The sequence below is a fragment of the Lynx canadensis genome, chromosome C1 (assembly GCF_007474595.2).
Source record: "Lynx canadensis isolate LIC74 chromosome C1, mLynCan4.pri.v2, whole genome shotgun sequence".
Classification (NCBI taxonomy): Eukaryota; Metazoa; Chordata; class Mammalia; order Carnivora; family Felidae; genus Lynx; species Lynx canadensis.
Genome location: NC_044310.1, coordinates 58,211,260 through 58,239,173, shown reverse-complemented (window position 1 = coordinate 58,239,173; position 27,914 = coordinate 58,211,260). Strand labels below are relative to the sequence as shown.

Here is a 27,914-nt window from a genome sequence, read left to right as displayed (position 1 = left end):
TAAGAAGAAAAGGTGCATGTATGTGGGGGGAAATTATATAAATGGAAAAAAATAGAGTTAAATGCTTATTTCATGTCCCACATGAAAATAAAACATAGAGTCAATAACTATATACAGAAAGACAAACCTTTGAAACTATTATAAGGAAACCGAGGGGTGAAATTCAAAGGAAGACTGTAGGGGAACAGGATAGTTTTTGACTTTCCAAACTCCCCTACAAAAGAGACAAAGCAAACATTATAGCAAAACAAAGCAGCCAAATCTAAACAAAACTAAAACAGCAAAACTAAACAAGTTCTCTCTAACAACCCCAACATTGAGGAACTGAGAGCAAACTGACTACAACAGTTGTACTGGAGACTGTGAGGGAGTAAGCAGAGAAGGTGAGAAATTTCTGACAGCTGAGAAAGCAGAAGGACTCAGAAATTGAATTGCCCAAGAACCCCAGATTGAGGGATCCATTCTGGAAAGCTCATGGGTCCTTCTTAGAACAACACCAAAAGTGGGAACTGGTTTCACAGACCCCAAGCCATGGGTGAGTGCAAAGGGACATCAAAAGGTCAGATGGTATGGGTCAGTTTGTACCCTATAAAATTTTTAAATAAAACAACTAAAGTTCCTTTGTAGGACAAAGACCAGCCTCCCGGAGAGTCTTCTGGGAGTAGAATGTAAACTGAGCAGGATAAAGACACTAGGACTAAATGAAAGAAAAAGATCTAGGTGAAAGTACGGGAGGAGAACAAAGAAGGTGGGTCATAGAAGTGTAAATCATGTATTTGACCACTCTGCAATAATAAGATGTCATTTTACAACTGTGAAGCTAGGAAAATGCTGGCCAACACTCCTCTTCTGAGAGTGTGTGGAAAAAAAAATGATTTCACTTAAACATGGACAAAAGAAAACACTGTGATCAAGAGAGATAAAAGAAAATAATGCACAGAATCAAATAGGAAAACATATTTTGAAGAACATAGAATTAAACATCATGTATTCACATAAGAATAGATAGGCAAAATTTAAAAATACAAAATAGATCCAATTTCATATGAAAATTTAGTATATGCCAAAAGCAGCATCTGAATCAGTAGGAAAGATAAACTTTTTAATAAATGGTATTAGAACACCTACAGGTCTATATGGGGGGGAAAGATTTGGTGCCTTTTTCATACTTTGCAAAGGATAAATTCCAGTTAAAATAGATATTAAAATTTTTAAAAATAAAACCACACAAATACTAGAAGAAATTCTTAGAGAAGAATGCACACTTACAAAATGAAAACATCCAGTATATTATCTATATTATATGCAAGTTCATTATAAAAACTATATAAAATTTGTTTTGCACCTTGCAATTACAGAATGACTTCATGTTTGTTAACTGATGATACTTTTTGCATTCATCTTTTGAGGTAAGTAGAGACATGGTATCATCCCTTGCAAAATACAGGAGGTGAGATTCAAGGAACCTGTCCCTGGTCATATAGCCAGGAATTAATGGAGCTGAAAAAAAAAAAAAGTTCATTGTGAATCCAGAAATACGTGTTTCTCCTATTTCATCATGCTGTTTTTCCTTTTCTTTATGTTCTATATGCCTGTTAAAAATATTATTTTCTTCCCTTTACTTTCCTTCCTCTTTCTTCGTATTTTACTTTTTTCTGGTTAGAGAGAAAGGTACTGTGAAAGATAGGTGGGGGTGCCTGGGTGGCTCAGTCATTTAAGTGTCTGTCTCTTGATTTTGGCTCAGGTCACGATCTCATGGCTCATGAGATTGAGCCCCGCATAGGGGTTAAGTGTGCTAAGTGTGGATCCAGCTTGGGATTCCTTCTCTCCCTCTCTCTCTGCCCCTCCCCTACTCATGCACGCACTCTCTAAATACATACGTACATATATACATACATACATACATACATAATTTTAAAAAAGAAATATAGGTGGATGGGTACAAAGGAGGGTCAATGAATAGAGGCATAAATTACTAGATATAAAGACAGAAGAATAGAAAGATAAAGGGCTCGAAGATGAGTATGTAGTATGTAAGTGATATGTCATGGAAAAGAAACAATAAACTTATCTATTCTCAACCTGGACTATGAGGTGTTAAGGAGAGCCATGTTCTACCACTAACATTATCTGGGAAAATAATGATTAGAGTAGGCTTTTGTGCATTCCCACATAATCCTCATGCTTCCATAGTATGTCCAGAGAAGTAAAGGATGTTTTCCAAACAAAATTATATCATGGCTGCTGGTTTGTAGGAAAACAGAAAATAACAATTACTATTACTATTATTATTACTATTATTATTATTATTATTATTTCATTTCTGCTATACTACTTTATGATCAAACCATGACCATTAGTGAAGTATGGCTGTGGTCCCCACTTGTCAAAATGCTAGGGATGATTTCCTAACTTGGGTATGAACTGTGGATGATTGTTTCTGGCAATGACACATTATTGATCACTTGTTGCCAAGAGTAATTTGCCATTTATTGAAGTTACCAGGAATAATTTGCTTTTACTAACAAGTTTTGTGAGATGTAATTCTTTGGTCTTGGCTCCTTCAGTTGAAACATGTTATCTATTGTTACTCCCAGGATCTTTTTGAGAGGCCCATAAAGAATTTCAATAACCATTATGGCTGGTGGAATGATTGCACCCGCCAGCCTGATAATCAGGCACTGATTTTGTGTGGTCTGCTGAGGAAGAAAATGTGTTTCTTCCATTCATTCAGACTATCAAATGTTGTCTTTGCCAATTGCATTTTGAGTCATTAACAGACACTGATTGTTATTATAGAACAGTTACTTAGCTGTGCAATTGCCAGATTACTGTTTCTACAATATTGAGTACAGAACATGACTTCCAGCTAGAATTGTGGTACTTGGCTGTGCTGTAGAGATGAGGCAGTTACTACATGAAGTGATTGCCTGAGTCTGTGGATAGCCTCAGGAACTCAGCAAACAAACCTATAACTCAATAAACGTTAACTTTACACAATAGAAGTGCATCAGGTTCATAATCACTGGGCTCTACTTTTTATTCTCCTACTGTTCAGATGTATCTAAACAACAAAGTCAAGCTAAATATCCAGATAATTTATCTGTGACATGAGCGAAGAACCACTAGTTTTTCTTTGCCCCATAAAGAACATTTGGGCCTGAAAATAAATAGGGCAATTTTCTCAAAACTGCATTTCTTTTTTTTTTTAAGTTTACTTATTTATGTTGAGAGAGAGAATGTGCAAGTGGGGAAGGAGTGAAGAGAGAGAGGGAGAGAGAAAGAATCCCAACCAGGGCCGCACCACTAAGGCAAAGCCCAATGCAGGGCTCAAATTCATGAACACAAAGATCATGACATAAGCTGAAGTTGGATGTTTAATTGATTGAGGCACCCAGGTGCCCCCAAAACTGCATTTCTTAAATCTCTTAAACCCATAGTGACCAAGAGAACTTGAAAGTAAATAGAGAGGCAAATTTATGGTAGGAGTCCCTAGAATTTTTCTTTTTTTGTTAGATAATGCAAAAACAAGATTTCAATATGGGAAAAAATAGCCTTTATGTATCTCTGCATCAATCATTGAGTGTTAACTCTGTCCTCAGTACACATATATCATCATTTCTTATATTGATAAACATAAAGATTGGTTATTATCAATCAGTCAGTTAGTCAGTGAGTCTGTCAGCTGGTCAGGATGTTAACCCAGAAACAAGGATGGCTGGATAAAGCTTAAAAGAACCTTATATTTAGGGGCACCTGGGTGGCTCAGTCAGTTAAGCGTCCAACTTCAGCTCAGGTCATGATTTCATGGTTGGTGAGTCTGAACACTGCATTGGGCTCTGTGCTGACAGCCAAGAGCCTGGAACCTGCTTCGGATTCTGTGTCTCCCTCTCTCTCTGTACCACTCCTGCTTGTGCTCTGTCCCTCTTTGTCTTTTAAAAATGAATAAACATTAAAAAAAACTTTAAAAGAAAAAAAAAGAGGGGCAGAGAGAGAGGGAGAGAGAATCCCAAGCAGGCTCCACACGATTAGCACAGAGCCTGATATGGGGATCAATAGAACCATGAGATCATGACCTGAACTGAAATGAAGAGTTGGATGCTTAACAAAGTGAGTCACCCAGGCTCCCCAAAGATCTTCTAAATTGTATGTTTTCTGAGACCTCTATTTCCAGGAAAATGGATAGATAAATTTTTCCTTTTCCTCCCACCAAGTAGATGGACCACATATGAAAATGACCATAAGAAGACTCTAAAAAGTACAGAGAAGAGGAAGACTGGTTAAGAACCTTGAGGCCCATGGAATAACACCATGGTGAGTTTCCCTTTCTACCTCATATATCCCAATCCTGAAGTTGAAGAAGTCAGCAACCTGGAAAAGCCAATGGACAGACACACAAAAAGCCCCAACTTTTTTTGGTCTACTCTTTTAGCAAAAAGACCAGAAAAGTCACAGTCAAGCAGGACAAAAAACTTTTAGACAACAACTGCTTTACTACAGCCAAATCACAGAATAGCCATGGATCCATCCACACCCAAACCACCAAAGGCTGAGTGGGGAGCCTAGGCTTCCATCCATGATAGGCTATCACAAGATGTCTCACCACTCCTACAAGGGTACTGTCAAAGAAGACCAAGTAAGGAGTCAGGAACTTCATCCCTGATCATCAATAACAAGCATACTTCCTCTTCCTGTCCCCTCCACTATCAGTGAAGACCGTGCGATGAATCAGAACTCCCATTTCCAATCAGCGATAATGAGAAGCTCTCTCTTCTGGTATCATTAGAGGGTAACAGTAAACCTCTATGTGGTAGTAATGAGGTGGCACACCCCCTCCACAGCTTGAACAATGCCAGAGAAAGCCAGCTAAACTGAATGCTTAAACAATAACCACAGTCTCATAGTACAACACAGATTCAGGTTTCAAAAAAAAATTACTTCTCACACCAAAACACAGAAAAATCTCAAACTGAATAATAAAAAAAAATATTAGATGCTGATACCAAGATGACAGAAAGTAGAATGATCTGACAAAAATTTTAAGCAGCCATGTTAACCATGCATTAATCAACAATTATGAACCTACTGAAAACAAGTGAAAAAAAATAGAAAACCTCAGCAAAGACATAAAAGATATAAAGACAAATCAAATGGAAATTTTAGAACAAAAAAGTATAATTGTTTAAGTACAAAGTGTAGGGGTGCTTGGGTGGTTCAGTTGGTTAAGTGTCCAACTCTTGATTTTGGCTCAGGTCATGATTTCATGGTTCGTGAGTTCAAGTCCCACGTCAGGCTCTGTATTAACAGCACAGAGCCTGTATGGGATTCTCTCTCCCATTCTCTCTCTGCCCCTTCTTCTCCCCCACTCATGTGCATGTGTGCACACACACTCTCTCTCAAAAATAAATAAAATTTAAAAAAAGAAGAAATACAAAGTGTAGTGAATAGACTAGCCAACAGAGTGAATATGACAAAGGAAAGAATCCATGAACTAGAAGACAGAACAATAGCAACTATCTAAGCTGAAAAAAAGAAAAAGTAGGCTAAAGTTAAAAAAATTGACAGAGCCTAGAGACCTGTGGGACAAAATATCTAACATTCACATTTTCAGGGTCCTGAAAAGAGAGGAGACAGAGGACAGAGCTGAACAGTGCTTGAAGAAATGATGATCATAAACATGCCAAATTTGGAAAGGACCATAAACCTATACATTCAAGAAGCTGAATGTACCCCAAATAGTGTAAATTTAAAGAAATTCAAGCCAAAAAATACCATAATTAAATTTCTGAACAATAAGCAAAGAAAAAAAAATCTTGTAAGCAACCGGAGGGGAAAAACATCTTCCCTATAGGAGAGAAATAATTAGAAAAATAAGAAATATCTCATTAGAAACCAGTGTAATGAATGAAAAGAAGTGTCAGCACATGATCCTATACCTACAGAAAATGTCCTTCAGGACAAATCAAGACAGTGTCTGATGAAGGAAAACAAAAAATTTGTCACTAGCAGATACATCCTAAAAGAATGCCTAAAAGAACTTTTGTAAAAGAAAGGAAATGATAAAAGAACTTTGGGACATCAGGAAGAAAGAACACAGTAAGCAAACGTATGAGTAAATATGGGTTTTTTTTTTCTCCTCTTGAGTTATCTAAATTACGTTTGACATCTAGAGCCAAAATTGTTAACACCCTCTGTTGTCGTTCTAAATATATAAAAAGAGGAAACATGTTAGACGATTAGAAATGGAGAGGGTAAAGAGATATAAAGGAAGATAAGATTTCTGTACTTCACCCAAACTTGTAAAATGATGACATCCATAGACTGTGGTAAGTTACGTATATACAGTGTAATACATAATGCAGGTATTAAAAAACCTTTACAAGAAGATATGCTCAAAGACATATAGGCAAACCTATATGAATCTATAGAATTCTAAACAATGTTCAAGCAACCCATCACAGATTGGAAAGCAAAAACAGAGAAATAAAAAAAAAAACCCAGTACAAACAAAATAAAAATTAAAATGGCAGACGTAAGCCCTGGCACAACAATAATTACATTACATGATCTGAATACATTAAAAGAGATTGACAGGGCAAATTAAAAAATACCCAACTATATGCTATCTACAAGAACCTCTCTTTAAAGTAACAATGTAAGTAAAACCTTGGTTTGCAAGCATAATGCATTCCATAAACATGCTTGTAATCCAAAGCACTTATATGTCAAAGAGAATTTCAAGAACCATTGGCTCAGTTGTGATCATGTGATGTTCGGCATCATGTGTTACTCATATTGCGAGCCATCGTCCATTTATCAAGTTAAAATTTGTTAGAGATGTTTGCTTGTCTTGCAGAACACTCACAGAACAAGTTACTTGCAATGCAAGCTTTTACTATAGTCAGGTTGAAAATAAAAGGATGGGAAAAAAACAAACACTAATCAAAGGGGGAAAAAAGGAGCTGGATAACATCAGATAAAGTAGACTTCAGAGCAAAGAAAATTACCAGAGACAAAGAAAGATGTAATATAATGATAAAAGGCTCAATCTATCAAGAAGACATAAGAATCCAAGATGTATTTTCTCTACATCAAACATCAAAGCTACAAAATACATGAAACAGAAACTGAAAGAATTTAAAGGAGAAATAGATAAATCACACATATAGCTGTAGACTTCAATACCTCAGCAACGGTACAATAGCTAGACAGAAAATCAGCAAGGATATTCAACAATTCAACAACGCCATAAACCAATGGATTTGGTCAGCATTTATAGAAACCCTCCCCCAAAAACAGAAAATGAAGCATTCTTTTCAAATAACCACAGAACATACACCAACATAGACCATAACCTGGAGCATAGAACAAAGCTTAACAAATTTTTAAAAATTAAAATCATACAGCGTGTGTTCTCTGGTAACAAAAGAATCAAATTAGAAATCAGCGACAAAAGATAATAGGAGAAGAACTATATATTGTAAACTAAATAACATACTTTTAGATAAAACATGGGTCAAATAGGAAGTCTCAAAGAAAATCGAATACATTTAACTGAAAGAACACAAAAACATAGCATTCGGGGTTTGTAAGATACAACTAAAGCAGTGCTGAGAGAGAAATTTATATCATTTAAATGCATATATTAGAAAAGAGAGTTTCAAATAAACAATCTAACCTCTACCTCAAGAACCTAAAAAACAAAGTTGAAACAAACTCCAGAAGAAGGAAATAACAAAGATAAGGGCAGAAATTAATGAAGTTGAAAACAGAAAAAAAGCAACAGAGAAAATCAATGAAACAAAGACCCGGTTTTTTGAAAAGATCATTTAAGTTAACAAACTTCTAGCAAGTGTGACAAAGAAAAAATGAAAAGATACAAATTGCCCCTACTGGGTAATCAACAGGGGATATCACTACAGGTCTTAGAGAATCAAAAGGATAATTTAAAATGGTACAAACAGCTCTGCACTCAAAATTTTGACAACCATGAATAAATGGGTCACTTCTTCAAAACACACAAACTACCACAACTTCCCAGTATGAGATAGATCATTAGAAAGGCCCTCAAACTATTAAGGAAATTGAGTTCATAGTTTAAAAACTTCCCCCCCAAATCTCCAGGCACAGATGGTTGCACTGGAAAATTTTATTGAAAGTTTAAAGAATTAACACTATATAGTCTCTTCCAGAAGATACAACAGGTGAAAATATCTCCAAATTCATCTTAGGAAGCTAGTATTGCCCTGATACCAAACCAGACTAAGACACTACAAAAAAAGAAAACTATAGACCAAGATCCAAGTTCTGGTACAACGGTTGTTGTAATGTTGTTCTGCATTGTACTACTACAAGATGCTACCAGTGGGAAACTGGTAATATGTAGAGATCTCCTTTATTATTTCTTATAACATGTGAACCTAAAGTATCTCAAAATAAAAAAAATTTCACATATAAAAAATTGCTTTTTTTGGGCCTCATATTCTGAAATATTTTTACTGAATAAAATTATAAGTAATCATTCTTTTTCCAATTTTAATTAAACAAACAAATTTCTCAGTTGGAACCAACAATCTTTTCCCATATCAATACCAAGATGAAGAAACTGAGATCCAGAAGAGTTGCATGTCTTGATCAAGTTTAATGACACCTTCACTACTGAATTATGACAGAAGTCCATGATGTCCAATTCACACTTTCTACCAAAATATCAGATTGAACTATATAAAATTACCAATATTGAGTCATTATTATCTATAAAAAGGTGCAACCCAGTGTATAATCTCTCATCATGGAAAAGACTTCAAATGTTGCTGTATTTTCAAATAAGCATTTATTTAGTATCCACTGCATATTTAATTAAGTATAAGATGTTTCACTCTAGGGGCCCCTAGGTGGCTCAGTCAGTTAAGCATCTGACTCAATTTCAGCTCAGTTTATGAACTCACCATTCATGAGTCAAGCCCTGCCTTGGACTCTGTACTCATAGCTCAGAGCCTGCTTGGGATTCTCTCTCTCCCTCAGTCTCTGCCCATACCCCACCCCAACTCATGCTCACTCTCTTTCTCTCAAAATAAATAAATAAACTTAAAAAAAATTAAGATATTTCACCCTAAGGAATATGTCATTTAACGTTCCTCTGATATTATTGTAGTAGAATCCACTCCCTAAGGAAAGAAAAAAAAAGAAAGAAAAGGAAAAAAACAAAAACAAACAAACAAAAAACTTCAAGGTAACCTGGCTATGTGCCTACGTGACGACATCCCTCATGACCTTGTAAACTGAGACTACTTAATCAGACTACATGTTTGTGTGTGTTACCATATATAGGAGACAAAAAAATAGAAAATGTATTTAAAAAAAAAAAAACTATGCCACGGGATATTCAGGGCTCAATTCTGATATTCAGGGCTCAACCCAACTGAGTGGTGCCAGCAAGGAATAACGTTGCTTCCTGGAAAGAAAAGCCTTGGTGTCATGACTCTCTGTGTGAGAATCCTGTTACATTACTAGTATTGTTTCCAGGACCTGAAATCCCTCAGGAATGACCCAAAGTCCTCCATATCTCTTGTGTCCTACCATGTTGATAGATTTGATGTCACTGGATGGGATTCTCAAAGCACCAAAGAAGCTGAAGGACTACCACTTGACCTATGCTCATCCAGAGGATTGGCCCCTGGTCCAATCCAAAGTCTTCTAAGAAGCTCTAGGTCTAAATAAGTGTAAGACTCCCCAGGGCTTCTGAGAAACTCCCAGACTGAAAATTATTCCTAGTGCTCCTTTTTGTTTCAGACTAGGATTAACTCTAAGTGGCCAGGGATGGGTGTTGGAGAGGATGAGGCCCCAGTATCAACCTGTCCTGGGAGTTATTCACAATGGGGGGCATTTAGGGCATTTAAAGAAAGGGTCCAGGGCCTTTCCATTAGGCAGTCTCAATGCCACCACAATGCATTGCTTCCTGGTGATCCTGAGAACACACTTCTACCTACCTACTTAGGTTCTTATTTGGCAGCTGCCTCTTCGTGGGCCATAATAAATACAGACCAGAACAAAGAACCTGGGTGCTCATCCCAGCTGTGTTTGTGAGCAACAGTGTGACCTTAAGCACCAACTTTATTTTTCTTAGACTTTCTTGCTTGGCCGATAAAGTAGTGAAAATACTGATATAATAATCTAATAAGATAATGCTATGTTTTCCAAACCAGAGTATGTTCATTATTCATGATATATGAGATGATTTTAGGTGGTCTGTGATCAATATATTTATCTTAAGTACTTTTGCCTTCCATTTAGGAGAAGACAAATGGTTTCCTATTTACAGTAAATTCCCTTTAAAAAAATAAATGTGTGTACATTTTTCAAAATTTAAAGTCATTTAAAGGAAAATATTAAGTACATAATATTATAGGAAACACATGGATGTGACAAAATAACTTGTGTTATTAGAAACACCAAGTTAACAAATGTTGCACGTGTCGATGTATGAGAGCTTCTCTGGTCATTCCAACACTGTGATCAAAAGCAGTGGTGCATGCCTGAATTATCCATATGTCCACTCATCTTGACAAAATTTATGAGTTAATTGCTTCACTTTCCCTTTCTCTTTGCCAACGTATACAGTCCCAGAGCCTGCACTCACCAGAAACTTCCCTAGACTTCAAGATACATCACGTCATATCACATCATTGGCTTCCTGTGACTTTCAGTGTCCAACATAAAGTCGTTACCTTTATCATCACCTGAACTATTATCACCTCATGTCACCCCCTTTAACCACTCAAGACCCACGTCATTCTGGTTAGCACTCTGCTCACTGACCTTGTCTACCATGCTGCTGCTACTCTGCACGTGCCCAATTCATTCTGCAAGGTGCATTTCAAAACAGACTTGCGTCTGCAAATCTAGCAAACCACATCACTTTCATACGATTTATTAATTTCATAAGTTCCCTCACCCCGGCAGTGAAGAAAATAAACTATATTTAATTACAGGGTTAACTGAAGACTACACTGCTCACAGCCATCTCCCACATTCTATTTCTGTCAAGTGAGTAATAAAGTTGAAGGTCATGGTAGAAAGACAGAGATAAAGATGAACATCATTTCTTTTTCTTATTTTCTTCCAGTTATAATGCCTCTCTCTGAGTACCTTGCCAGACAGAGATGTAGCAACAGCTTCCTGGATGCCAGAGGGCAAACACTACATTCACCCTGGACGTGATCAAAAGAATATTTATTGACTGACTGATTGCTATTACTCAAAATATCCAACTTATAAACTGCCTTCACATAAATTGCTTTTATCTCCTTCGGTTTTCATGAAAACTCTGGGAAATAGCTAACGTCACCTTCCTTTAATAGAGAAGGGAAAAGAAGCTTAAACAAGGCAACGATGTAGCTAATTATGGCAGGACTTGGGTTTGGGTATGCTGCCTCCGGGTCCAGCAGGTTTATACTCCTTACATATCTCTACTGAGAGGGTCTCTGACATAAGCCATGGCCATAAAAGAGATATTAGTTAGGTTCACTATTCTTTGAGCCTCTTGAAACGAGGCAGCGAAGTTGATGTATAGGTGCTTACTTGTAGATCAGATGGCTGACATCATCTGGCTTCTCTTATCCTCATCCTGTGGCTTTATTCCCCCATCCACTGTTCTCAGTGCCCTGGGCCTCCTTGCTACTCCTCAAACAGGTTAAAGCCAACTGTGCTCCCCACTGGCTGTCACCCCATCTGGAATTCTCCTCATGACCCCCTTTCTAAGAAGGACCTTATTGAAATAGCATCACTCCCTTCTCTTCTTATCACTTTCTCACCCTTCCCTGCTGTATTTTTTCCCATAGCTTTTATCACCATCTGGCATAGCATAAATTTTATTGATTTATTTGTTTGTTTGTTAATATGCCCTTCCCCACTAACATAAACTCCATTATGGCAAGGATTTTTTATTGCATTTACTACGCTGTATTCCCACTCCCCAGTGACTGACCCATAGCAGACATATAAATGCTGGCAGAGGGGGAAAAAAAGAGATCAAGAAGAGCAAGAAGGGGGAGAGTGAGGGGAGGGAGGAAAGGATTTGAGTTCTGACTCCACCACCTAATTCACAGCTGGGTGAACATAAGTCACTTTACTTCTGGGACAGTTTCTTCCTCTGACAATGAAGTGTTTAGATTCAGTCACCTCTAAGATCACTTCTGACATAATGCTCCATAATTCTGTGCATTATGATTCTATGTTTCCCTTGTTTACTGATTAGGTACAGGAGGATAAATAGTCATCACAAGGCAAAAGGCTGAACACATCAGTGAACTCCCCTTCCTGCTGGTATCACTTATTAGTGTGCTGAACACAGCTAGCCTGATTCTAGCGTATGAGAGACCTTTCTATGTGGCAGTTTTTGAGAAATTTCAGGAAAGCTACCACTTGATAAAAAGTATCTTCCCCCCACAAGTTTCTGTTGATGTTTAAAATTCTAAGGTGAACAGCATTTCTGTGGACACCATCTCTCACCAAACTATAAAGGTCCCTCTAAAACCCTTATCAGTCTCGGATACATGTTAGGCTGCTCTGCAAAAAGACTAGGACTTTTGGAATCAACAAAACCTGGAAGGGAAGCCTGCCACTTAGAACAGACTACCAGAACATGACTACCAAAACTTGAGCAAATGATTTATTTCTCTAAAACTTAGCTTTGTAATCTATAAAATGGGGATAATGATAGTACTTGTTTTATATAGATTTTCTGAGGATTAAGTGACATTAAGTTTTTATAGAACTTAAGAAATGATCAATAAATTATAGTTAGTATATTGCTTTTAATAGTGTAAGAATAATTTTATCTGATCCCAGTGATCAGTTAACTTCTGGTGTTGGGTTTGTAAATAGGCACACTCTGGACAAAAGGAGGACATATAGATTCAGAATACAAGAGCAAATATTTCTTTCAGGATTCAAAAGTGCTAAAGGGCACCTGGGTGGCTCAGTCAGTTAAGCATCTGACTTCAGCTCAGGTCATGATCTCATAGCCCCTGGGTTCAAGCCCTGTATCGGGCTCTGTGCTGACAGCTCAGAGCCTGAGGCCTGCTTCAGATTCTTTGTCTCCCCCTCTCTCTGTCCTTGCCCCACTTGTGCTCTCTCTCTTTCTCTCAATAATAAATAAACATAATTTTTTTTTTAAATAGTGCTGGTATACTGGGAGGGGAGGCTGGGCAGTCTGGAGTCACAGAGATTCCATAAGGGAGAAAGGGATCAAAAGCAAATTGCAGTAATCACAGTCAGAATTATCACTTTTCCACTGATGTTTTAAACTTTTTGAAAATTACTGCCTTTTTGGTTAATCATGACCACAGATCACTGTAACTCAGGAGATGTCACATATCACCTCACAACAACTCAATGCAGCAGTAGCAGACAGAAGAGAATTTGGTTCTCCCTGAGGCAGACATGACAATCAATCAGTGGCCCTGAGTTCATGGTTCTGCCAGGAAACTTATCAACAAAGGTCAAAGTTGTTTGGGAAAGACCAAAAAAAGAAAAAGTACTGAAATCCTAGGCAGTGCCCACTCATTAATCAAGACTAAATGAAAACATTGTTTCTATGCCTAAAGCACTGACATCTTCTGTATAAACTACAACACTTTTATTTTAGTGATTATGTTATGTTTCAAAACTGATAGAATACCAAGGAAAAGGAGCGGGAAGTGTCCAGAAAAATAGCTTTGCCCCCAAAATAAAAAAGAACCAGTATAATTGGAAACTAAGGATCACTCTGAATTTCTGTCTCCTTATTAAGCCAGTTCCTGTTTTACTACATATCATGAAAGTTTTTTTCCATATTTTCTCAATGTTTTGCATCAGTTATCTGAAATGTGTAATATTCTATATTAGAAAACTATAACTGCACTTATAAATAATAAAAACCTTTAGGGCAGTAGAAACAGAAAATGACAGTCTTAAATGTCTTATCACTTGATAAACTGCAAATTTATGATGTGACCTCCTTCTAAAGAACTCATATTTGGGTTAGAACAATTCCTGATTCAATGTTTGACTTATGAATGGTTTTAACAATTTGAGGACTATTTTTCTCTGCCATAAAATAATTGCTTCATAGAACGAATATACAAATAACAGTCATTTGGCAATTTACATAATGCTAACGACAGACATAGGCACTCTTACCTCTCAGGTCCTGCTGTACCCTGTATGGGTGGTGGTACATTTCACATTGCATTTAAGCCCTTGAGAGCTGAAAGTTCTTAATTTCATCACTATCATGGTGCCTAGCACATATTAAGTACTCCATTGAATATCTTTTAAATTAATAATGAATAATGGATAAATTAGTCACTGGGAATGTGAAATTGTGTAAGGCTCAACTGATCTTACAAGTTAGTTGGATAGTTAAGATATGCAAAATTAAATTACAATCCAAAGGTTGAATTAACCCAGAGGCTAAACTGTTCCAGGGAAGAGTACCTGGGCAGTAACTACTGTGGAATGAGGAGAGGCAGATTAGTGTGCTAGGTAAGAATTTAGGCTCTGAAATCAAATGGAATAGGTTTGTTGCTTGACTTTACCATTTTCCAGCTGTGCAAATGTAGATAAATTACTCTCAAAAGACCATGAAACCATCACACATTCTCTGAAATAAAAAGACAAAGGCTGAAGATATTCTTACTACAGCAAGAAAGAGTGAGACTGGCTAGGCACAGGCTCAGCTGGTCTTCCATAAAATTTGGGGAGGCATGCAGTTCATAGAGACTTTTAGGGGCATCTGTAGAAACCTGATTACTAGGTGTAAAAACTGCTGTTGATGGGTTAAAACTCAGCAATGTGTTTACTGGTGCAAGTCCTGAATGGCTAACTTTCAGAAGCAGAGGACTGGCCCTGATAAGTTGGCTTATGAAAGTGCATTCACTGTAAGTGACAAATTTAAAAACAGTTCTGTTGACTAATTGTTGCCATGGCTACAGAACAATTAGTCATACCTTTGTGAAAACTAAACCTTTCTAAATTTGAGTTTCTTTATCAATAAACTTCACAGAGGTTTCATAAGAATTGTAAAAGGTGATGCTCATAAAGAACATACATTGTACTTGCCACATACTGAGTAGTCAATAAAGTTATGTTTATATTTTCAAGATAGATGGAAGGCAACTTGTCTAGAATATATATAGAATTCCTATGAAATATGGTCTAAATGCTTTTGCCAGAACACCATAAAATACTGCTTTATTCCCTCTCTACACTCTTGGTTAAAAAAAAAAAAAAAAAAAACTAACATGGTATTTTATTTGCAAGGTCTAACACTAAGGTTAAATGGGTTTGTATTATGTAGGATTCTGCTTTTCTTCTGTTCTTAGCTCACCTTAGATTCTGAAGGCATGAGATAAATAGAATGGATATATGCCAGGTTCTAGGAGAACATAGGGAGATGTGGACCGGATTATGGTTTCTAATTCTTCCCTCCCACCTTGCTATAAAATTGTACACAACCTTACAGTACCACTCACCAAGTAAATAGTATGTTGCCCACCCCCATTGGCACTAATGTTGGTCATGTGAATTACTTTGGCCAACATACTGTAGCAGCTATGATATAAGCAGAGGTTTTAGGTTGCTTTCAGGATTTGGTTCAGAAGTTTGCATCTCTGCCATCCACCATGAAAGTAACATATGCTATCAAAGAAGCAAGGAGATACATGGAGCAGATCTGCACCCAACATTCAGGCTGAGGCCAAACTCAGCTCATCAACAGATCCATGAGTGAAAAAAAAATTTTTTTTGGTGCAAAGTAACTGAGATTTTGAAGTTGTTTGTTATACCGAGAAAATTGACTACATAAGGGAAAGACATAAGGCAGAGCCTGGATTGTTATAGAATGGAAAAGAGAAATGGAGCAAACATGGGGAATGAAGAATCAGAGAAATAGATTAGCCTAAAAAAAATAATGCCATTATTTGGTTTCGCTTCAGCTGTAAAGGGAACATTAATAAATTAGTACTTTCTCTCTTCCTAGGTACAAAATAAAACTAAGATAGAGTAGTCACAAAGACTACAGTATAAGGCTTTCCAGGAAAGAAAGATACTCAGAGTAAAAACGAAAGGTGAGTACTCAGTGCCTGACATAACAAGCTAAGAAGGATATGAGCTGGAAAACCAATCCCAAGATTGAGGAGGTTCTGAAAGAATAGAGAAGACCAAAAATCTAGGTTCTAGGACAGTCATCTTATAAAGCATCTTAGCACACTACAGATTGGATTCAGTGCAGGATTAAACTCAATTTGTTATGTACATATATGGGAACAAAGGAGCAGATATTAAGTAAAAGCATAGATCTCTGATGTACTGCTAGAAAATATCAGCAGATCGTAATTAGATGGGATGAATTTGGTAAGTATGAATGTCAAGGCTTGTCTGTTAAAAGCAAGCTAACTCTGGCAGAAACTATAAAGAAAATTTAAAACCACACTCCATGATACCAATGTTTTCTTAGAAACAGATTCCAAGACTTCTGGGGATGAGTGATGTCACACTTTCAAAGTTTCTAAGTTAAGTTTCTTTGGTTGAAAGCAATATAATCTGTCATTGGTTAACCTAAGGAAGGGGGGAATATATATATGGAGACAGAGAGAGAAAGAGAGAATCTTACCTACATTATAGCATCAGATAATCAGGGCTTAAGTTAGAGCAGCTCTGAGCATCTTTACATGGACTAATGGAAAGCGTCATCTGGGCTGAACAAGCTGCGATTCTTTTTATCCTCGTGTCCTTCCCCATAAGTTTCCAAAACCCAGGCTACTGAGACTGGCTGCCTTAGTTTATGCCATGTCCCTTTGTACCATCAAGGTTGCAAACAATAAGGGAAGGATAAGTTTTCCAGAAAGAAATTGTAAATTGCACAAAAAGGGGGTTGGTGTGACCACATACTAGGTCACAAAAATAACGGACAATTCTTGTTTTGATTCTTTCATTAATTTATATCTTGGCATGCCTTGCTCAGTGTTTGGTCCATAGTGGACACTCAATAAATATTTTTTGAGTAAATATTGAATGAATGAACATAAAATGAATGATCTCAGGCCTGCTGACAATCCCTTTTTACAACTTCTATAAAATGGTTATGTTAATATCTGTCTTATCTTTTCATTTGTCTCAAAATAAATTGGGATGATATAAGAAATAATTTAGAAAATTTAATGATCTACACAAACAGAAGGAAGTTGAGTATTTTTGTCTACAATAACTTATATTTTGGGGGCACTTTTAATGGGTCAGCCACCATGCTAAGTACCTTACATAATTTCATTTGCTCTTCAAATCCTATGAAGCAGACCTTATTCATATAACACTCTACTGCTTCCGTTTTATACTTGCAGAAACTAAGGCTGGAGGGCCATAATATGATTTGTGCAAGATGTCAAAGTAAATGAGAGTAGGTGTTTGAATCCAGAAGTACATGACCTCAAACACCACACTCTTGACCATTACATTCAGTAGGCATTCAGACTTTTCTGATCCAGAAGGAACGTGCAGATTTCATAATCATCAATGTAAGCATGCGTTATCTTTTTTTAAACATGAATGTACAATACGAGAAAGTGGCAAATGATATAATTTAAGCCTCCCAGTTTAAGTTATGAAAATTAAATTACTATATGATGAAATAAAATACCATGTGCTTTATTTAGAGAGTGTTACCTCTGATTAAACTAATATTAAAACTCTGATCAAAACTCCAGCAGAATAGCTTTAATTATCTAGGTCAGATCCATTTCCATGAGAGTCCTGTTAATTTATAAGTGTTGAGCTAATTTCTTTTGTGAATAAGATTTTAATTTCAGATTCCAAGTGTTTGACAATGATAGACAAAACAAAAATGACCCTTTGAAAACAAAATATAAACTTAGTATAAATTATGCATGCCAGACAACATCTCATAAGTTTAGAACACTTTGCTCAAAAGCTTAGAATGCAATGAAATTAAACTGTTTATATTTGGGAATTCTGAACTTTTAGAAGAAAGCCTAAACTGGTCTCCATCAGCTCATCACTCTCTAAAACAGTTGATGTGCATTAAATGGCTATGAGATTTTTTTTTCCTTCACCCTGTGTGATGGCGTTGTAATAGTCACAACTTAGGAAAAAGAGTACAAAGATATCCCCTGCTTTTCAGAATTTTTGCATTATGCCACTTCCCTTTTACAGAAAACCTATGTTAGTACCTATTTTCACTAATAAAAATCTGAAGAGGATTTTCACTCTTAGGAGAAAAGGTGAAAATCGAAAATAACATTCCTCATTTGTTTCAGAGAGAACCTGTTAAGCAGCGCACCTTGAACAGCGAGAATGGCGCTGAACTGAGTCTGTGAGTCCGTGTTTATCTCAATTTATTTTGTGCTAGTATTAGCAAAATGTGTCCTAGGTATCAGAAAAACCTAAAAGAGGTTATTTTGGGGGCCTGGAAGTGCTGAAAATTTTTTCCACATAAATTAATGGTGATTGCTTCTTCACTTTATACCATTTCAGCTTACAAAATTTTCCATCGGAACATTCTCCTGTTAGCGGGGGAAAACCTGTACTTTGTTCTCACTTCTGCATTTTTTTATAACATTCTCAACTTACCTCCACAGTCAAAGGAAAAGCAAATTTAGGACCCACTCTTTCCCCCGCTTAAACTTCTATTGCTAAAAGAAGACTTTGAAGCCTGATTTAGAGGTTCTCTACATAATCTGAATTTGTTGGATAATAATTGAAACTTTCACTTTGGTTTGGCAAAATAGGATTTGTAGGATACGTTAATATGGCTTTTGAAACTGAGGAAGTGCTCCGAACTAGTAACTATTGATCAACTAGACTGCTTCCAGGTACCATTAACCAAAACACAAGTAAAAGTTCCTTAAACAATCAAGACCTTTGTAACTCTTTTAACAAGAAGTCCAGAGGTAGGGAATCTCCAGAGTTGGTTAGTTCAGCAGCTGATTGAGCTCTGGCATCTTCCATACACTGATTTTCATCCTTGGGCATATGTCTTCTTGGTTACAAGGGAACAGCAACAGCTCCAGACAGCACACCTTCACAGCGTAGCCCCTGCCGGGAGGAAACAAAAATGTCCCTGACTTCTGCCTGCTCCCTTTTTCCAAATTCCCTCAGGCAGTGTGGAGCCTGCTTGAGATTCTCCGCCTCCCTCTGCCCCTCCCCTGCTTGCTCTCTCTCTCTCTTTGTCTCAAAACAAATAATTAAAAAAAAAAATAGTCAAAAAAAAAGTAAATTAGTCACAGTGATTCTTTAAATTAATATTATCCTTCATGATTTTCAAAAGTATGTTACTTCTAGGAATCCATTTTCTAGAAATACATGCACATGTACACCTGTGTGTGTGTGTGTGTGTGTGTGTGTGTGTGTGTATTCACTGTCAAGTTATTGTAATCATGAAATTTTAGGAGCAGTATAAACTCATCAGTAGAAGCAGAGTTAAATTAATTGCTATATATTCATAAGGTAGAATTGTGGGCAGTTCTTTAAGAAAAATGGTAAATTTATACACAGTGATGGAGAAGATGTATATCACGATCTCGTGGTCTGTGAGTTCGAGCCCTGCGTCAGGCTCTGGGCTGATGGCTCAGAGCCTGGAGCCTGTTTCCGATTCTGTGTCTCCCTCTCTCTCTGCCCCTCCCCCGTTCATTCTCTGTCTCTCTCTGTCCCAAAAATAAATAAACGTTGAAAAAAATAAATAAATAAATAAATAAATAAATAAATAAATAAATAAAAGGTATTGTAGGGAAGCAGTACAGTGTAGTGATAAACAAACTGCCTGGGTTTGAACACCAGCTCCTCTACTTCTAACTATACATGCTTGGGCAAGTTACTTAATAGCTCTGTTCCCCACTCATCTGTAAAGTGGGGATAATCACAGTACCAATAGAGATTGTTATAAGAATAAAAGAAGGTACTGGGTGTCATATGTAAGAGATGAATCACTGGATTCTACTCCTGAAGCCAAAACTACACTGCATGCTAACTAACTTGAATTTAAATTAAATACACACACACACACACACACACACATATAGGGAATAAAAGGAGCTAGCACATGAAACATTCTGAAACAGTTACCTGGAACATAGTAAGAGTTCAATAAATGCTAGCAACTAATAGAAAAGAGGTATAGAAAGGACACATGTCTTAATGAAAATGGTCTATCTCTTTGGTCCCAGAGTTGGGATTAGAACTTAAGTTGTTTAGTTCCTGGTTCAGTTGCCTTTGAACAACAGCCTTTGTTCTTTCTCTTTTAAGCCTTTGAGATCAGTCTAGTTTCCTCCATTCTTTATTCTAGAGGACGCTGTCTCTAGCATTCAAATGGAATATGTAGAAAATGATAAAAAAAAACAAACAAAAAACAAGGCATCAAGAAAATATTCACACTACAAGGACAGTAATTCACTCAATAAGTCTAACAATTTCCTGAAAACTTGTTTTCTTAAATTCAATATCCTGCAATTGTCAACAAGGTGCATGTGTATGATTAACTCTGAGGAAATAAGGATCTGCCGGCAAAATTTAACCTGAAAAAAAAAAGTGTTATGAAGCAAAATCCCTCAAAATATGACCAACGTGTCATGTCAATTTCATAGAAGAGCCTAATGGCTCAAGCAACTGTTCATCACGGGCTAAATATAACATACATTTATATTCTCAAAAGATGCCACAGTACACCATCAAATGCAATTAGTACATATGAATACCAAAGCTCTTCCATGAATGGCCTGAATTTTGGAAAGCCGTATAACTGTTTGTCACATATTAGGTATTCAAGAGATACCTGCTGAATGGATTAATGAATGTACACTTCAAATCTGATTACATAATTACCCAGCTGCTAGCTGTCCATCTCTGATGTACTTGAAAAAGCTTCTTTCTTTTTTAATATCTTACAAAGTAGAACAAAAGAGATTTTTAATTTAATACTATCTAAATCAACTACCAGTGTTTCCATTTTTCTACTAACAGAAACACTAAGCATTGAGAAATATTGTTCTGTTACATGAAAATCCTCTATGCTTTCATAAAATTTCATGAATACGTCAAAAAAGAAAGGGAAATGGATATATATGTATATATATAGAGAGAGACAGAGACAGAGAGACAGAGACAGAGACAGGCAGGGATGGGGGAGAGAAGAGGAGAAAAAGGGGAAAAGGAGAAGGATTGAGATATTTCTACAATGTGATTACTCTAATTTTGGCTCTCGGGTCTCAACAGCTTCATTTCCCCTTTATTTCTTTTAAGATAGACAAGTAGGTTAGTTTCCTGGGTGGATTGCTGACTTCCACAGTCCCTGAATATCACTTTTCCTTCCATTTAAATTACCTTTACTGGCATGCCTGTTCTTCACACAACCCAAGTCTGGGAGACAGTGCCTTCTTTGACCCATACTGAAAACAGGAAGCAAAACACTGGGTTTGCTTTTAATGACTGGGTTTGCTTTGTTTTCTTCTTTTAGCCTGAAGCATGAAGCAGAGTGTACCTTTTGGTTTTTTAGCTTGTTTCAACTAAACACTACCATTTTTGTTACATCCACTAGACAAAATCTATGGAAGTTCCACACAATCACAAGGGAACTGGGAAATTCCACAGAAGACACACAGCTATTTGTAGCTCCATTCTTGGCAGTGTTGAGATTTGAAATTAAGAGGAAGAAAACTAAATACAAGACTGCAAGCTACTATTTCTAGAATTAGTTGGTTTTCAAATGCATTAATTAAGAATGTCCAATTTCCTAGCTTTACCATGTTTGTGATTTGCACTCTTTTCTTCAGTTCTATCATCAGAAAACCATTTCAGACCCTGCCATCATTGCCACAATGTTATTTTGGTATGTTTTCAGTATGAAATCTCCATTTCAGTGTTTTTTACATGTGTTGTTTATGCTTTCAAATTCTGATTCCTTTGATCTCTTTTATACTTTATCATTTATTTTAAAGCCTGTACTATATTCTAGTTGTTTTTATGGGTGATTCACAACCGTCTCTGAGTAAAAGCGTAAAGGTTTGATGAGCTTATTATGAACTGTGTGTCCTGTCCTTCTTTATTGGAACAAGAGGCTCTTCAGAATCTCAGTGGCTACATTCATAGCTCCTCAGAGCCTTGACACCAGCTTGGGGACACAGCCTACAGGTTTATCTGCTCTTTTCATGTTGTACTCAGAGCAAGGTGATATTGTTACTTGGCCTCTTGCATTATTTACAAGATAAATATTTTTGTTTGCTACAAGCCTCCTAGACCAATACTTCAAAGAAATACAATCCAGGGCAGCAAATATTTACTGTAAGATAATAGTGAAAAACAGTAGGATCTGGAACCAAAGAGATGGTAAAGGAAGCTCCCTCCCCCACTGATTTTATATCTAATTAGGAAAACTAAGATGTCCTGAATGAAAAAAAAAATGGTGAGTAGATAACCTTAATTTTTTTTTTCAGTTCTAGGATTCTGATTCCATCAGGAATAAAAGATAAATGAATAATTTTAAATGCAGGAGCAAATTAGACTGAACTCATTATATTATGAATAAAGGATTTATGGCATGTAGTCTCAGTACTAGAGAAGAGGAAAGGAGATATCTGCTACTCTCTGTTTCAAGAGGAATATGAGCCTTCTCATTCTTGGTGGGCCCATGAGGCCATGCATGATTTACCTCAGTATTTTATTATTTTTGCTTCCCCATGTGTCAGGCATCCCTCAACACCCTGGAAATCTTCCTCCAAGAAACATTGAGTCAGATACCTGTGCTATGTGACCTACAACCTTAAGCATATATCCCTGCTGTTGCCTCGTTACCCCCACTTTACTACAAATTCCTACAGGACACGGATATTGGAATCAATCATCACATCAATGAAGAGTTCTTCTTTACTAGATAGAAGAGATGTGGGTATGCATATATCCTTGGAAGAATAAATAATTCAGAATTCTATGAATGGCTATGCTGCATTGCTACAGTGCCTCTTTCCCTCTATCTCCTTATTCTCCTCTGGTGTACATACTTCCTGAGAATTCTGGCAGGAGAGAGGAAAGATACGGAGCCAAGAACACTCAAGCATAGCAAGCCAGTTACACTGCTTCCTCAACCAAAAGTCCACCTTGCATCCCTATTGTCATCAAACAAATGAATATTACAGTGAGGCATGGACCAGTGCAGACCCATCATTATTTCTCTAAGCCAGTATTTCATTTAAAAGTTGTACGTGGTTCCTCAGTGAAGAACATGAGCTCTAGAATCAGGAAGACCTGAATTCAAGTTTGTCTCTCACTCCTGGCTACATGAATTTGGGCAAGAAACTTAGTTTTTATGCTTTCTTTTTTCAACCTATAAAATGGTGATACTCATAACAAATAACCTCGCAGAGTTATTGTGAAGGGTAAACAAACCAATATGTGCAAGAATAGCTCACACAGTGCCTAACAGTAAATATGTGCTTGACAAAAATTAAGTATGATGATTTATTCAGACCTTCACTTATTCATGCTTTCAACAAATATCAGTGCTGAAAATACACAGGGAAAAAAAGGGATAAAAATTCTTATTTTTACAAGCTTTCATTCTAGTAATAGAGACCACAGATTCATAAATATAATACATGATGTGTTAATGCAATGCTAGGGAGGAAAAATATAGCAGGGAAAAAAGAAAACTGAATGGGCATAACAGTGGTAGTGGTTGCACTTTTAAATTGGGTGATCAAGGAAGGCTTCACTCTGAAGATGATTACATAAAGTCATTACAACTCTTCCAATCTCCTGTGCCTAAGTAGGATCATACATAGAAACAAAAAATTTCAGAATGTAAGCTCCACAAGATCATGAATTGTGTTTATTTGATTTATTACCATATCTGTAGTAATAGTGCTTGACAGGTAGGTGTCTAATGAATGTCTGATGAATGCTGATGAATAAATATTAACAGTATACAAAGTGTTATGTGGCATGTATTATAAACATCTTGGTTGACAAAATAAAATACAATCATTTGGGGCAAATAAGTATTAAAAATAAATGATAGAGTAAAATCAGTGTTCAATTGTTAGGAGCAGTGAACACTGCATTAGAAATCCTAGAAATATTTTATGGTAGCTGCTCCCCAGCTTTCTTCCACTAGGGTCTCTCTCTCTTAGGGTATCTGTCATTCCTTTCTCCCATATGGCAAATGGCAAACTACAAAGTGACCAGGTAACAAATGGGTGGGAAGGGCTGGCCCCTGGCAGAGATGGCCCATTCTAGGCAGGACACCAATTTTGGTGATCTCATTTGAAGAGAAGCCAAGCCAATTAGACCCTCTGCTTGAGGAATTTGAACTGAAAGAACAAGATAGTTACCTGTAATTTGGATGCTTGAGCTGAAGGTTCATCAGAGTTTGGGCTGCAGTGACCATTTCTGAGCCATGTTATGAGGAAATTGAGACTCAGAGAAGCTGGCTGGGAGTGAGAGATCAGAGTAACTGCAGAGAGGAAACAGGATGCCATGCTACAGAAAGACAAAGATGGGGAAGTGGCTGGCACTTAAGATTGCCTCAATTCCCACTGACTCTGCAGCCCAGTTGTTTAGTCTGTCCTGGATTATTGTGAGACATCCTCATGTCTTTAAGATAACCTCATTTTTACTTAGAGTAAGTTACTTTTCCTTCTAACCAAGAGAACACAGACTCTTGGTCATCAACTATATGCTTTGTACTTCAAACACAGAGTCTAATTTAATTATTAACACAATCCTTTTACTCATTTACTTTTGCAAGAAAATAAATGAAGTTTCAGAAAAATTAACCAGTTCACCCAAAGTTGAATGGCTGTCAAATTAAAGATCTCACATTTGAGCCAAAGTTTGTCCAAGACCAAGGCCAATAATTCTCATCCTATTCTGGAGGATAGATAGAAATAATAAAAAACAGACTCCTTTTGATTAGAGTATATAGATAAAACTTCATTATGAGAGGAAGGACTTGAGCAGACCTTAAAAGAGGAATAGAATTGAGAAGCATAGAGAATATTTTGGACTAGTGATTGAATGCTATTCCAGGTATAAATAAAACATAACCAAAATTGTAGTGAGGATGACGAGAACGTCAGGCAAGACCACAGAGACACAAAGAAGCTTTGCATCAGTGAGAACAGGCTTAACTTTAGAGGATGGTATGAAATCAAGTTAGATCGTTAACTCTTGTAAATCCTGAATTCTTGACCTTGCATATTTAATACTGCTTGATGAATATTTTTTGAATGTGTGAGTGGCCTTATTTCTGCAATTCAAGAGTTGGAACTTGAGACAAAGATACTATTTTAGAAGGAAACAAAGACTACCCCCAATACTTTTATGTCTCTTCCCGAGGATCATCCTCCCCCACCCCCTTGCCACAAAAATAGAACTCTTCCTGACTCTAGGGAAACTACAACATTTCCAACTTTGGAATTGCTGATATCATCACTATAAGAGTAAATACCATGGCTCACCCTGTGGTCATGAGAGAGATTCAGCTATGACACTCAAGTACCGATAAGGTAATTTCTCTACATGGCATTTTAAAATTATTTGATTATAAAAATAAATCCTAAAGAAAGCAAAAACTGTATAAATCTCAAAGTCACTTAGAAGAAACTATCCCCACAGTAACCAAATCCTCTGGGAAAAAATCATGGTATATTTTCAACCCCCTAAAAATCCATTACTTTTCCAATAGCTTCTAATTCCTTGCTGTCCATTCATCATTAACTTATTGCATTATGACTATTATGACTATATATAACTAATACATTACCTACTCTCTTTGAATGTAACAGTATGGATTAGTTTTATAGGACTGCCATAACAAAATATCAGAGACCAGGGGATTAAACAACAGAAATTCATTTTCTCACAGTTCTAGAGGCTAGACTTCCAAGAACAATGTGTCAGCAGGTTTATTTCTTCAGAGATATCTTTCTATTTGGTTTGCAGATAGCTATTTCCTCATCGTGCCCTCACATGGGCTTTGGTCTTTTTTGTGTGTGTCACATCCCTCTCTTTTGGTGAGTCTAAATTTCCTCTTCCAATAAGCACACGAGTCAGGTTGGATTAGTGCCCACCCTAATGGACTCATTTTAACTTAATCACCCCTTTCAAGGTCCTATCTTCAAATTCAGTCACATTCTGAGGTGTACTGTTAGGCTTTCAACGTATGAAGTTTGAGGAGACACAATTCAGCCCATAACACTGTGGCTTCCTAATCAATAAATCCAAAGTTATTTCTCTGCCCTCACTGTCCTCGAACTCTCTGGCATTTAATCCTGTTGTTCACTTCTTCCTCAAAATTGTCCTCCCTTTCCTCCTTCTCCTGGAGGGAGATGCTACTGTAGTAGGACCTCTGACCTTAGTGCCTTTGCACATGCTAATTTTTTCTAATTAGAGTAATTTCCATGCTCTTTTTACTTCCATCCCCAGTTGAACATCATTCCTTTGGGATGCCCTCCATTACCACCCTCATCAGTTTATATGTACCTTATCCTCTCCTATAATAGTAATGACAAAAATAATAAAAGGAGAAGGAGTCACTGACATTTATTGAGTAGTTTCTGTGTGGCTAGCACTGTTCAAAGTGCCTTGCATGTATTAATCTTTTACAACAACCCATAAAGAAGTAATAAAATATTATTCCCATGGTATAGAGAATGATATTGAGGCATAGCAAGGTAGGCTGTAGTCCATAATATTTCTGATAATGTTTAAAAAATCATCATATACATAACAAATCTCTTGTGAGAGTTATTTTAATAATGGTGACAAAAAAGATTTATTGTCTGAACTCATTTGTTAGAGTTCAAGCCATTCCACTCCTTCTTTGCACATAATTTGTACATTTTGGATCCATCCTGATTGATTTGCTCTGTCGTACAACAACCTGCCATTCCTTTGAAGCCTGCAGCCAGGGTATCTGATCTCTCTTTCTCTCCACTGTGTGAGAAAGTACTTCCTCTATTTCTAGCCCCCATTAACGTAATTTTCTCTTAACTTTCCATCAGAATGCTTTACCAAGAACTATTCTGAATAGATGAAGAAAGAAATGAAAAGAAGGAAAAGAGGATAGAGAACATGGATAAGTAACCATACAAAAGCAGAAGGGAGATAACAGAGAATAGAAGACAAATATCCTGGCCTGCAACCATTTCATTGCAAATGGTTCTAGTTGCCTAGAACCTCCACACAGAGCCCTTCCTGAACAACCTGCCAACTATAGGGGACATTTGGATCTTCAAAACCCCTGTGTCCCTTTCCAAAACCCTTGACAAGCTAATGGTCACAAATAGTTTCATTAAAGATGGAAAGAAGAAATATGGTATAGGAAAAGAGAAAGATAACGTATAATAATGTGACTGATCAGTAAAGGGGAATATACAGATGATACTGAATTCGGAACAAATGTAAAGAACTGGCATGAGTGGTGCGCCTGGGTGGCTCAGTTGGTTGAGCATCCGACTCTTGGTTTCAGCTCAGGTCATGATGTCAACTGTTCGTGAGTTCCAGCCCCATATCCGGCTCTGTGCTGACAGTGCAGGACCTGCTTGGGATTTCTCTCCCCGCCCCCGCTCTCTCTGTCACTCCCTGGCTCTCTCTCTCTCTCTCTCTCTCTCAAAATAAATAAATAAATAAACATAAAGCAATTATATATATATATATATATATATATATATATATATATATGAAAGAACTGGCATGAATTTGGACCCTTGGTGTGATTACCTGGTACAATCCCTTTCCATCAATATTCCAGTTGTTCTCAGCAGACCCAGGTGTCACTGGCAGTTAAATTTAACTTGACATTCCTTTTGGTTTCTTGGTCTAATCTAAATGATAAGTCTTTATAGTTTATTACTTGTGTCATGTATTTT

General features: G+C 36.9%; 1 long non-coding RNA gene across 13 annotated transcripts in view; it reads right to left on the bottom strand.

Annotated features, from left to right (window-relative positions):
- The window catches only part of LOC115521366, a 160,372-nt gene extending 135,858 nt beyond the window's left edge, over nucleotides 1-24,514 (bottom strand). For 4 of the 13 annotated variants that reach the window (XR_003971048.1, XR_003971046.1, XR_003971044.1 and 1 more), the window contains exon 1: nucleotides 24,375-24,506. This is a non-coding gene — a long non-coding RNA (uncharacterized LOC115521366). Of the gene's footprint in view, nucleotides 1-1,345; nucleotides 1,501-18,916; nucleotides 19,093-24,374 lie in introns of all 13 variants that reach the window. The other 9 variants (XR_003971035.1, XR_003971037.1, XR_003971038.1 and 6 more) reach the window with 7 other exon arrangements.
- Nucleotides 24,515-27,914: the final 3,400 nt, after the last annotated feature.